Here is a 13,207-nt window from a genome sequence, read left to right on the forward strand (position 1 = left end):
TTGTTTTTTGCCAAATGCCATAAAGTAACAGGAAAATGCACAGACCTCTGTAAAGTCCAGTAATGCATATTTTTGACTTAACTACATGTGGAGCACATATGAGTAGTCACACCTCAAGGACACAGGAAAAACCTGCAGATACAAGTAGTAGTGGTAGTGAAGGCAGATGAGTTTAAAGTCCTTGAGTCAACCATGCAAAGCAACAAGACAGTGCACGAGAGGGGAGAAAGAGAGTGGAGTGGGTGGAGATCAGTCTCAGGGGTGATTTGTGACAAAAGAATAGCAGCAAGAGTAAAAGAGAAAGTTTACAAAGGAATAGTGAGACCTGCTATGATGTATAGTTTGGTGATGGTGGTATATGTTGGACAAAATATATCGATGATGGAGCTGTCGGGCAGGAGAAAAAGAAGAAGACCTCAGAGTAGGTTCATAGAAGTAGTGATAGAGGACATGCAGAGGGTTGGTGTGGCAGAAGAGGATGCTAGAGAGAGGTATGATGGAGGGAGACTATCCACTTTGGCAACCCCTGAAGGGAGCAGCCAAAAGAATAAGATGATGCAATACGGGTTCAATATTGTTTCTAAAATTTTGCATGTGAGTTGGTCAAGACATGTTTTTCTGTGGCAAACTATTTATACAGACTATATTTTTAAGTTATGCATTTATTATTAACATGCTTAGCCTTGGGGTTTGCTTAGTTTATTTCTAATTACAGTTCCTCGTGATTTCTAACCCATCCTACAGAAGCGCATTAGTTTTTAGCCTCCATTTCACTTTCATAAGCAGTTTATTTCCAATTCATGGGGAGGAGGGGGGGGATAATGTGAAGCACGGCTGCTGCTAAACACACCCGTAAATAAACACCAATGCGCACACCCAGATTAACAAAGCTCAAGTAATTGGCTTATAGAGTAAGGCAGCATGCAGATTTGACATCTACAAAAAGAGGAGTAAACAGCCACACAAAGACAGCAGTGATTTATAGCAGATTTTAAACAACTAAAAGATAAAGCTGAATGATTGAAATATTAGTAACTGGTGAAAATAGTGTGACATAAACTCTCTCAACTGGAAAAGATGACTGGATTTCCCAGTTAGGTAACTGAGAGGCGAGTGGAGTGTGTGCTTCAGTGGACTCACCATGGGCAAAGCAGCATTGATCCAGCAGCAAAGCAGTCCAGAGGAGCATGTACGATGAAACACAGAGAAGTTCAGTGCATCAGAAACTTCTTTAAAGCCCGTGCATTATTTCACATCACAGCCACATGTTTATTTTATGAGCTACATCCAGTACATTTGCACATGGATGCACTTAAAAAAAAAAGAAAATGAGTTCATGCTTTTATATGCATAGGTAAACTAGGTTTTTACACAACCCTGTTTCATTGAGTCTGCTCATCAGTGAAGGTGACACAGCTGATTCCTTTGCACCTATGAGTCATCCAGACCAGCCATGGGGAAAAAAGACCATACACAGCCCATCCCCTCACAGCATCGACAACGCAACAATTACTCACACTCTGTTAAAGTCACCTTCATTTGTGCCTAAAGTGTTCAACCTTTTTTATCTCACGGCCCTGTAACAGACTACTAAAAGGCTGGTTTTGTCTCTGTGTAGTTTAATGTCAACGTTTTTCTTGCTTCTAAGACATTCAAATTTGTGTGGCTCACCATTAAGACTAAGATCGCAATAAGAAAAACTACAGTAAACAGCAGTTAGGTTTTCTATAGCCCTGAAGGCATATTAAAAGCTTGAAAAGTGTACCTGATTGTCAAAGGTCCCATGTTGCAGAAATAGATCCAGCATTGAGATTAAGACAATCTTATGACTTGAATCTGCACCTAATCAGCCTGACTCAATCTATGGTGCCTGTATCTCTCTCTCTCTCTCTCTCTCTCTCTCTCTCCTAGCACTCTCTCTTCTGTTGATTATCTCATCCCTTCCTGTTCTGTCCTACAGAAACCTCTCAGTGCATGGTGAGCACCCAGCAAAGCTGTGGACTCTTTGCTTTCTGCTCCTTAGAAAGGCTCACAGTGTGGATAGCTGTGTCCTCCCAGTAAACCTATAACTTGCGCTCCAATTTACACAATACAACGGCATTTACAATGAGAACTTCAGCATTTTCACAGCCAGGGAGCTACAGTAGGCTAGCTGTTTGGTTTCACATACAAACACGAGATCAAGCCAGTGCAGATTCTCTGGAGGATTAGTGGCGAGCCCTTCTAAGGAGAATTACTCTGACACAGCCATCTGGATAGTAAAACATTGCCCACTAGATCAACTTTTGCCCTGCAGGTCTGTACCCTCATATGAGGACGAGCCAGCTATGAGCCTGTCATCCTCAAATCCTAAACTGAGAAACATTTATCTCTGTAACCTTTAGAAACTAATCAGCCCCCTATCTTTATTAGGGGAAAAAAGCTTGCTAAGTATTATTTAATGATTGGTGCATCCTTTCAGACTAATGATGTTCATGTAATTATCATCAGCAACAACTGTAAAGACAAAAAAAGCTTGCTTTTTCTTTTAATCCACCCCCCATGAAATTCAGTCCAAGATTTTTTTAAATACAAGATCTTTATGATCTAATATCAGTTTACACTAGTTAAAACATCCTGAGATGTTTTCATCTCATTTGAGATGCCACATCTCATTTCTTTATACTTTACTTGAAATTTTGCTACAATTTATGGAAAAGTGCAAAAATAAATGGAAATGCAGTATACAAATCAAAAACAGCTTATACAATCCTGAAATGTCCAAAGTCCATATTTTGTATGACCAGCTTTATTCTTCATAACAGTAGGTCTTAGACAAGCTTTTTTCTCATCTCTTTTAGTAGTTTTCTGGAATAGTTTTCAACAGGAAATTCAAAGCTCTTCTTTGGATGTTGACTGCTGTTTGTTCTGTTCACCATGCAGATGATTTCAGACTGCTTCAATAACGCTGATGTCCGGGTGCTGGGGAGGCCAATCCATAACTGATAGTGCTGCAATGTGTGTTTTTCTATCCAGGTATGTTTTTACTGCATTAGCAGTGTGTTTGAGATTCAGCTGTCCTGCTGGAAAATGAAGCTGTGGACAATCAGACGTTGTACAGATGGTTTTGTATGGCACACCAAAATCTAAAAGTACTTCTCTGTGTTTATAATTCCATCAGTTTTGACAAGATCCCCAACACCACTGACTAAAATGCAGTCCAAACTACAATATAGACTCCACCGGATTCTACAGTTGGCTAGGGACACTCATTGCTATACCTCTCTCCTAACCTCCTCTACATATGAAAAACAGTTTGAACTAAAAATGTGAAATTTAGATTCATCACTCTATCAGAACTTTCACACCAGTTCTTGTTTAATTTGCCATACCAGCTTTTTCTCTCCGTTGCCTTCCGTAGAAACGGGTTCTTGAAAGCCACCCTTCCACTGGGACCATTTCAGGTTTCAGTGAACAGTCGATGGATCATTTAAGGGGCCAGCTACATCACTCAGGTTCTGTGTCAGGGCTTTGCTGTATTTCTTTCCTATTTCCCAAGGAAAGGACTTTCAGATAGTTTTTAGGCCTGCCAATTTCCTCCGATTTTTTAAGGGCACGCTGCACACCATGCGTAGATATACCAAGATTTGAGTAATGCTGCAAAACTGTTTGATCCCCTAAGTTAGATGTTTTTTTACACTTGAATTGAATGTTATGCTTGATTCACAGGCCAGAGTTAAGTGGCTTAACAAACAAAAGAAAAAACTCAAGCCTCTGATAATGGTAAGGTACAAGGACCAGACAGAAAATTAAAAAATTAGTAGTAAAGCAACCAATGAAAACCTTTGAAAGACCATCAGAAAGCCTGGAGAACTATTACCGGCTCCTTGGAAGCAAAATATAAAGAAATGAGGGGTGGCTCAAGACTATTGCATGCTACCGTTGCTGAATGTGATGCCATATATTTTAATCATTTCAAAAATCCTTCTCAATCATCAGTTGAAGAGTAGGAACAACACTTAGTTTATGATACTATGATATGTAAATATTATAAAAGCTGTCAAATGTGTCTTTTGTTCTGTAATGTCTATGAAAACTTCTCAGGGGTGATTTTTCGAATTTTAAAAGGTTTCATCCATGGCAACACAAATGGCAAATAAAACATGCACAAGGGGAATATAATACCTGTATCAGTCCTGAAGATTGCCAAGCATAGAAGGGGAAACACAATCACATTTAACAGAAATACACTAAAACACCCCCCTACAATACCCCTGATTCACTGCAAACCATTTCTCGTTTTCACAGTCAGTGAAACTTCTCTAAGCTAAGTGGTATGCTGTCTATGCACCTCTGTTGCCTGCAGTCTACAAGCTGAAGAGATGTACAGCTTCTATGCTAAACACATGCTAAGACAGGACAGTACACCCACATTAGGCAAAAACACTGAGATGGATTTTACCTGACAAACAGCTGATAGGCGAGGATTGAGTGGACTGCAGACTTCCCTGAATAAGTCTACTTCTCTTGCTCTATCTTCAGCAAATACCTTAACACTGAACAAATACTTCTTTATCCATTCACCCCTATTTGCTGTTATGTAAAGTCAGCCTTTAACTCTCTCACTCCCTCACCCTGCCTCTTATTGTGTTTGTGTGTGGTAACTCTAAACTCCAGGATCAGGTGTCAGTCGAGGAAGGAAGAGAGAGAGAAAAAAAACTTCGAAAAGACAAACAACTTCATCTACAGATCAATAAAGAGCGGGAAGCCATAAACAGAAAGTTATGTTAAAATATATATGTACATTGATGGGAAGTAGTATGGGAATGCCTGAAACATACAGAGAGAGCTTTCTCTGCAGAGTCGCCCATCATTAGCTTATCAGCAGCAATAAAACACTTGTTTATTTAGAAACTTGTTCTTCAAGTGTCACCAAGCTACAGTCTATAGTTTCAGCTCTGTGTTTGCACTTGTTTAATCACATAGAGGAAACATACCTCACATCTGGGCACAGGTGTGCCACAGCACAGCAGCGAATTATATATTTTTGCACTTTGTACTCTGCTTTATTTATCTTAAAGCTGTAGCAACTAATCCTTTTGCATAAGTAAATGGTAATATAAAATATGAATCTACCAGTAAATTATGCTTTAGTATTATATATAAAGCTACCCAGAAGAATATCAGCTACTTAAATTATCTACAAATGATCGTTAAAGTGATGTTTAGCTTTTTCACGTGAGGGCTAACCAGCTTGTTATGAATGGACGTGCTGAATTTTTTAAAAATGCCTGCTGCTATTTTGGTATTTATTTTTAACCCCACTTTTAATTTCCTTGTGGTTTTGCCTTTTCTCAAGTCACTGTTGTAAATAATTTAGTGTTCTTAATGACACAGTCATTTTTTGAGTTTATTTAATAGAAAATGGCCTGTATTTGTATAGCGCTTCACTTAGTCCACCCATTCACACACATGTGATGGCAAGCTACATTGGAGCCACAGCTGCCCTGGGGCGCACTGACAGAGGCGAGGCTGCCAGACACTGGCGCCACCGGGCCCTCTGACTACCACCAGTAGGCAACGGGTGAAGTGTCTTGCCCAAGGACACAACGACCGACTGTCGGAGCCGGGGCTCGAACCAGCAACCTTCTGATTACAAGACGAACTGCCAACTCTTGAGCCACGATCACCTAGAATATTGTACTCATAAATTTGTTTGTTTGTACTCATAAATATACAAACAAACAAATATACATCTTGTATTTACGTCTCCCAACAAACTCATGCGTTCTTCCTCCTCGCCTCAAGCCTAATTTCCTGAAGTGAAGTCAAGGCTCTAAAACATGAAAACTATTCCCGCTATTGTCATATTTACTTACTGTCAGCAGATCAGACATGCGACCTAAACAACAATACTTGGCTATAAGCTAACATCTTGTCAGCTAATGTTAGGCTTGAGTGTCCTAAAACTCAAACTTTCCCTCACATCGTGTGAGAGGTAATACACCAAGTCCAACAATGTTAGGAAAGTTTAGCTAACGCCGGCTAACAGCAGCTAGCAACAGCGCTTAATGACAGAAAAGTTCAGGATATCCTTAATTACTCACCTCAGTATCGCTATCACTAGAGAGAAATGAGCTTCACTGACTCATCAACTCGTGCTGGACTCAATTCACAAAGTTTAAAGCCTCCCAAACATAATGATATGGACACCCGCTGAGGTTAACAGAATGCGGACAGCCTACACTCACTACAGATGGACAGCGGTGAAGTATTTTGTCCTACAGCAGTGAGAGGTTAAAAAATAAAAATGAAAAAATTCAGTTTACTGCAAGGCAAGATTTTACACAATTTACATTTAATAAACCTTACACTGTCTCACTGCATCATCTTGTGGTACAAAGTGGTATTACACAAAAGTACAGCCTAGTCCTAGTTATGCTACAGCTGTTATCTCTTCAACAAAATATAGACATTTTGAACATAAAGTCATAATCGTTGTTTCACATTTTGCTGACAGCTTTACTTGACTTTTGAAATGTCCTAAACTTTTTCAAAGACAGAAATTTACAAGAGTGAACGATTATACAAAGCAATTGTCATACTCTTGTGCAGTGCCATGTTTCTCGTGGGTCTATGTTCCATGTCATATCACCTGCATTATCCCAATTTTAAAGTTGTTACAACCCCAATCATTAAAAAGCTGTGGCACTGTGTAAAATGTAAATAAATACAGAATGCATTGATTTGTAAATCTCACAAACCCATATTTTATCCACGAGAGAACACGCAAAACACAATACCTGGACTCTTCGACTCATCCTTGCACAAAAGGAGCAGATATCAGTCCTGCTGATGGGTTAAGGGTGTTCTATGGCCCTGTCCAGCTCTCCTAGAGTAACTGCCTGTCTCCTAGAACCTCCTCCACGCTCTTAAGAATATCCTGGGGGACACAGCAAACCTTCTGGCAGTGGTACGTATTGATGTGGCATCCTGGAGGGGTTAGACTACCTGTGGAAGCTCTGTAGGGTTCAGGTATCACCTTATGCTACCAGTAGTGACACTGACCCTAGCCAAATGCAAAACTAGTGATTAAAAAAACAGTCAGGGAAAAATGTCTCATTTTTGCCACTCTAGTGCACCTGTTGTAAATATAATTTATACCAAAGCATCAGAAACTGATTAAAAATCCCTTTCTTACTTAACTGATCAAATCAATATCTCAGAGGTTTAACTGACCTGATGCTATACTCTGATTAAAAAGTGTTCCTTTCATTTTGTATTTTTTACTTTTTGAGCAGTGTATGTACTCTTTACAGCCTAAGTCTGCTCCCATTTTGCAGATTACTTACACACCACAAGAGGGCAGCACCTACTCTTTTATCACCAGTGTCACCTCTGACTTCATGTGGGATGAGAGAAGCTCTTTTAATATTGCTAGCCAAGTGTGAAAGCTTGAAAAACATAGCCATGTTTTGCAAAGATGACTACTGTCCTTAACTAAATGCATTTATCTAAGATGACACATTGTTTCCTCAAATGGAAACACGTTGGACTTGTTTGGGTTTTTCATTCTTCTGCACTCTACACAAAGTCCCACTTAAGCCTTCCTGGAAAAAATGTGAAATATTTCAAGCATTTCATACCAGGACAAGACTAGGATTAGGATAAGAAACCTGTCTAACCACAGTTTGATACTGTGACCAATTATCTCCATATGACACCCTAACCAACATTAATGTTTTCATACTACGCCCCTGTGATAAGAAAAAATGTTTAAAATTCTGGTACCTGACATCTGATTGTACTGATTGAAATCTATGTGTTGATAAACATCTTAGGAAGCTAATATAGAGCTTTGTTTTCACTTGGTTCAAGCTCAAGGCCAAATTATAGCAAAGAAGATAAAAACACAGCACAGCATTTTCCACCTCGCCCTGCATATTCCAACTAAGACAAGGTTAAACTGTAACTGGAAAAACTGGCAACAAACTAATGAGCTATTGAAATACTACAGCTACTGAGCCTTTATACTGATGGCTATATGCAGTACATAGTTTTGTAGAGGTGTGTCAGTATTGATGAAATTCACAATCAGAGCAGGACTCCCGATGAAACTGCCAAGCTGCTTGTTATCAGGATCTCAACCCTTGATTAAAAACAATGACAACAAAACAATCTGGGAAAAGCAACATCTACTGCTGAAGGCCCATCCACATGCGACTTGTTGTTTAAAGTACAGATACTGCTGATCCTCTGAGCTACACATTCCTTCTACAGCATGGCAACATTAACTTCGGTATCAAACATAATGAGATATTTCTTAATTAACTGATTTTTCAATGTCTTGGTGAACTAAACTCTCGTGCTACCTCGGTCACTCACGGCGCTGCTGTATTGTCCTCTGTGGTTGGAGAATTCATTTTACTGCTCTTGCATCACAGACCACATTCAAATCAACAATTTCCAGCACGACTCTTTATCCTGGCATCCAAACAGAGAGTAAACAGATTCACAACAGGCACAGAAACAATCCCGTACATCCAAACAACTTCATCATCCCCTTTTTAACTGTTGCTACATTTCTAATAATGTCGCACGTGAGCACAACGAGTACAATGTTCATTATATGAGACAGACTGATGAAGGGTCAGCTTGAGCTGCATAGGTGTTTCTCACTTACGTTGTGTGATTACACCTCTTCTCATGGTGTATTCCCGCTTGTGCTCATTTGACAGGTTCCTGCCTCTCCTGCTGGCTATTTTTCACCTGTTTGGGTGGGACAATTTACATAACTATAGCTATATATCATCACATAACTAGGCTTTTTAAGCTCCAGGCAGTTCCAGGTAACTAATGATTCAATTATTACTGAGAACACACATGTGGATGTGCAGGGCCTTTTGTTTTTAAATTTGTATTAATACATTTCAAAGAGGCTGCAAAAAGGTTAGCACGCCCTACACAGTTTTCATTTACACCCATTCTGTGTGCCGGATTTGATCGTGCTTGTAATGCAATTATGTACTTTGGCAGTTTCATTTGTATTGTGTACAGCCTGTGGGGGGAGGCACAAATAATTACTCTTGATTACCTGGGAGTTATTTTGAAACAAGTCTGATTTAATTTATATTCCACTGCTATACAAGTGCGCATCTAACAGACAAGATTAGCAATGCCCTCCCTGATCACATACATATACATTCACTGACTATTTATTAGGTACACCTGTTAAACTGTTTGGTAGTGCAAATATTTAGTCAGCCAATCCCACAGCAGCGACTCAATGCATCTAGGCACGTTGACATGGGGCAGACGAGCTGCTGAAGTTCAAACTGAGCATCACAGTGGGGATAACAGATGATTTAAATGGCTTTGATTGTGTCGGATGAGTTAGTCTGAGTATTTCATGATGAAAATTCCTCATTGATACCAGAGAGGTGAGGAGGGAAAGGTCAGGCTGCTTCAAATAACCAGTGGTTACAATCAAAGTATGCAGAAGAGCATCTTCTGAACACACAACATTTTGAACCTTGAAACAGATGGACAACAGCAGCAGAAGACCACACCGGGTGCCTCTCCTGTTCGATGAGTCTTGAAATCCGCAGCAACAATCAGATAGTTGGGTCAGAATTTGGCATAAACAACATTAAAGCGTGGATCCATCCTGAGTTGTATCACCGCTTCAGTGTGCTGCTGGTGGTGTATTAGTGTGCCTGAGTATTGTTGCTTTATGACCACAGTGTAACCAGTTTCTGATGCCTACTGTCACTAAGCTCATATTGTACTTTCACAGTGCTTCCACCTCAGTCCAGTAGAGGACCTTTGGGATGTGGTGGAATGGGAGCAGGCACTGTGTCATGCTACCATGTCAATATGGATCAAAATCTCTGAAGAATGTTTTCAGAACACTGTTGCATCTTTGCTATGAAGAAATAAGGCAGTTCTGAAGGCAATTCTAAGGGTTTACAACCTAATAAAGTGCCCAGCTCTAATAAAGTATCATTACCATAGTTTCGTAAAAAACGGGTAGTAACACTAAAGGCCATATTATAATAATACTACACTCTGATCAGGGTAATTCTGTCTGTGAACTGCAGCTAATTTTAGCTAGCCTACACATTTCACTAACAATATTTCCTGCTGTAATAACCACAAAACACTGGATTCCTAAATACTGCAGGCTACCTGCTTTGCTTGCGCAGTCATGCATATCCTTAATCACTGTCAAGCCAAATAAAGCTAATTTGAATTAGATGGAAGAACCTACAAGATAACGACGACAGCCGCGGTGTCAGCAGTATCTCACTTTTAACTCAAATCCACCGCTACTGCTACTTTTAATTAACTTTCAGCACGCGCGCTTGTGAGTATTTATACGAGGGTTTCCCCGCAGGAGTGCACGTGCGTCCACAAAGCGAGAGAACACGGCTCGCGTTCGGCTTTTCAGTTTTTAGCCCTGCAGTGAACCGAGAGAGAGAGAGAGGGGGAGAGAGAGAGGGGGGAGAGAGAGCGATACTCCGTGGTTGCTTCCGGCTTCAAGCACTCAGACAAACAGCGCTTTACTACGGGCAGCGAGCAACACATGACAACAGAAACCTCACCAGAAAGTGCTTATCCTGAGAGCAAAGCCGTGACGGGAATTCAACTGGACCGACTCTGAAATGCTTTAAAGTCTTCTTCACCAACAACCAGATGCTCACAGAAGAAAAGGACATTTAAAGTTTTTTTCTTCTGTTGAAGAGGGTTTTTTTAATTTGTTTTTTTGGTGAAAAGGCGTTTGCGTCGAAGTTGGTTCATGGAAAAAAAGTCAAACCGCACGAGACAGGAGTAGAGACTGGTGCTGCCTTTGTGCGTTTGCTGTTGCGATTGTCACACTCAGAGACAGCGAAGACTCATCATCGAGATATTGCTGCTGGAGATGACCGTAATATCACAGACTGATTAAAGCGTCCCGCAGCAGCTTTGGAGAGGACGGGGCTGAGGTAAGATAACACCGGCATGACCTCCATCACAGCAGCACCGTGACTGGATGTAGCTTTATTACAGTTTAATACCAGCACCTCGGTACGGAGAGGTAGCATCCTCTTTGGTGGGCTGAGAGGCCAAGCCAACGTGGGGAAGCTTTCTTCTTTCTTTGCCCTTATTTTGTGTTTTATGCAGCGTCGTGCAGGCTAAAGTTGAGTTTTCAAACCTGGAGTTTTAGAACATTTTGTGGGAGCTGAATCCAGAAATGGACCCAATTATCAAAGCTGAATCATTGCAAATACCTTATCTAATCGCTTTGGACTAGCCTTCAATGACTGCAAGAGGTAACCATTCATGGAAAACTGAAATACAGCCACTGACTTTAAAAGTGGTTAAAGTCATTTTTTAAATAGACAAAATTCTAAAGTCTTTATATACACATTTCTGTGCCTTACATAGGCCACCCTTTAAATGTCATTAACTTTTGCTTCTAAAATAAATCTAGAGCAGACAGATTAAAAAATAAATAAATTCCCTTATATAAATAATTTTATCAATTTGTACGCAGATCCATAATTTGAGCGGCTATATAACCCAATAGCTTGTATAATAGTAGATATTACGAGATAAATAATAGCATTAGATTATACAGTTTATTTCATTACTGATTAATCTGTCTGCCTTCCCTTGAATATTTGCTTGGTGTAAATAAATGATTGTTTTGTCCCACCCAAGAGTCCAAAATCCCACATATTCCCTTATCTTTAATGTGTAACAGTAAAATAGCAAATCAGCATACTGGAGAAGCTGGTAGCAAAAGTTAAATTTTAAGAAATACCTCATTTTTAGAACAATTGCTGATCACTGGAGCTCAGTTTATTTATAATTTTTCTGACTCAAGCCCTTTGAAAATGAGATACTGAGCTCTGCGTGTTCCATCTGCTAGGAGTGTGTGATATGGACACTCTCATCTATCGTTATATGTGCAGTTTTATTTAGAAAACCCATCTATCTGTTGATGTATTGTAAAGAGAAGCTGCTTATGTACTGCTTAATCCTTTTAAACCAGTCACATAAACATTCAAAGTTACTATAAACTGTAGAAGTGTAACATTGCCCAGAATATCCTAATACCCAAAGAGAGGTTTTAAAAGGGTAAACACTGCAAAGCTCACAAAGAAACAGATGTCACTGTAATATATCATCTTTTTACCTTTGTTAAACCCATCCTGATAATATCTGCTTGTAAATTCCAAGGAGTGTTCATCGTCATCATCATCATGTTCCACACTTTTTTTCCCTTCAGCTGCCTTTTTATTAGTGTATTGCATGTAGGTTTATTGCCCACTTGTGTAGGCAAGCGGACAGTTTGAATGCTCGCGCAGTCCCACTCAGTGTGTGTGTGTGAGATATTAGGCTGTGCTAAAGCACTGACAACACTCTGAAGTGGTTTAAGTGTGGTAATGCGAGTGTATTGACAACAGGGTTTGTTTAAAGAAATAAAGTATGTTGTAGTGTAGCTGTCAAATTCATTTCTCTTCTGTTGAATGTTGTCTTTCAGGAAATGCCCTGCCCCTTTTTTTAGGCCATTGTGGCACAATGGATGCATTTTGCTTTATATATGATCTGACTCATCTCATTTGAAGCACCTTGATCCACTTTATGAAGCGGTCAGTCAGTTGTTTAAGACTTTTTAATTTCTCTTTTAGTAACAGTCTAAATTTAAATGGTCCGAGTGGGGCAACAAACCCCACGAAGCTAAATATTCAAAACATTTTGAGTTGTCCTGAGATGGAGATAGATTTTTGGGTTTCAGCTACACATCTGCAAGTGTGAAAATAGTTTCTGGTGCCCAGTGCCTTTTCATTACTCACTCCGAGCTGTTTCATGGAAAGTAAATCCCCTACTTCTGCATGAGAGGTTCAGAAAAGACAACCAAAATAGCCTGTGAGGACCTCTCTTTCCCCCCTTTCTCTTCCTTCTTTTATCAATCCTGCACTGTCTCCGTGTCTCCCTCTCAGACTTCCCTCATCCCCTGTGGGCCTTTGTGTTGCTTCCACTAAGACTAAAGCACAGACAAGTGATTAAACAGTGTGAAAAAGTAGGAGTGGTGGTTTTTGTGAAGTACTCGAGAGGCGAGACATTCAGATTGTTTTCTGCCTCTATCTAACTGCGTCACAACCCAACGAGGAAATCCCATCTTTACCCCCTGGTTCATAAACTGCTGTCTAACTTACCAGGAATCAAAACTCATGCCAAG

General features: G+C 40.0%; 1 protein-coding gene across 2 annotated transcripts in view; it reads left to right on the forward strand.

Annotated features, from left to right (window-relative positions):
• Positions 1–13,207, forward strand: part of itpkb (inositol-trisphosphate 3-kinase B) — a 41,411-nt gene that overhangs the window by 833 nt on the left and 27,371 nt on the right. The window contains exon 2 of one of the 2 annotated variants that reach the window (XM_085431548.1): positions 2,923–3,015. The gene's annotated coding sequence lies outside the window, so the exon portion shown is untranslated. Of the gene's footprint in view, positions 1–2,922; positions 3,016–10,534; positions 10,965–13,207 lie in introns of those variants that run through there. The other variant, XM_085431547.1, reaches the window with a different exon arrangement.

Source organism: Copadichromis virginalis, linkage group LG15, assembly GCF_057382275.1.
Source record: "Copadichromis virginalis isolate Kocher_CV1m ecotype Utaka linkage group LG15, C_Virginalis_male_GT1.1, whole genome shotgun sequence".
Lineage (NCBI taxonomy): Eukaryota > Metazoa > Chordata > Actinopteri > Cichliformes > Cichlidae > Copadichromis > Copadichromis virginalis.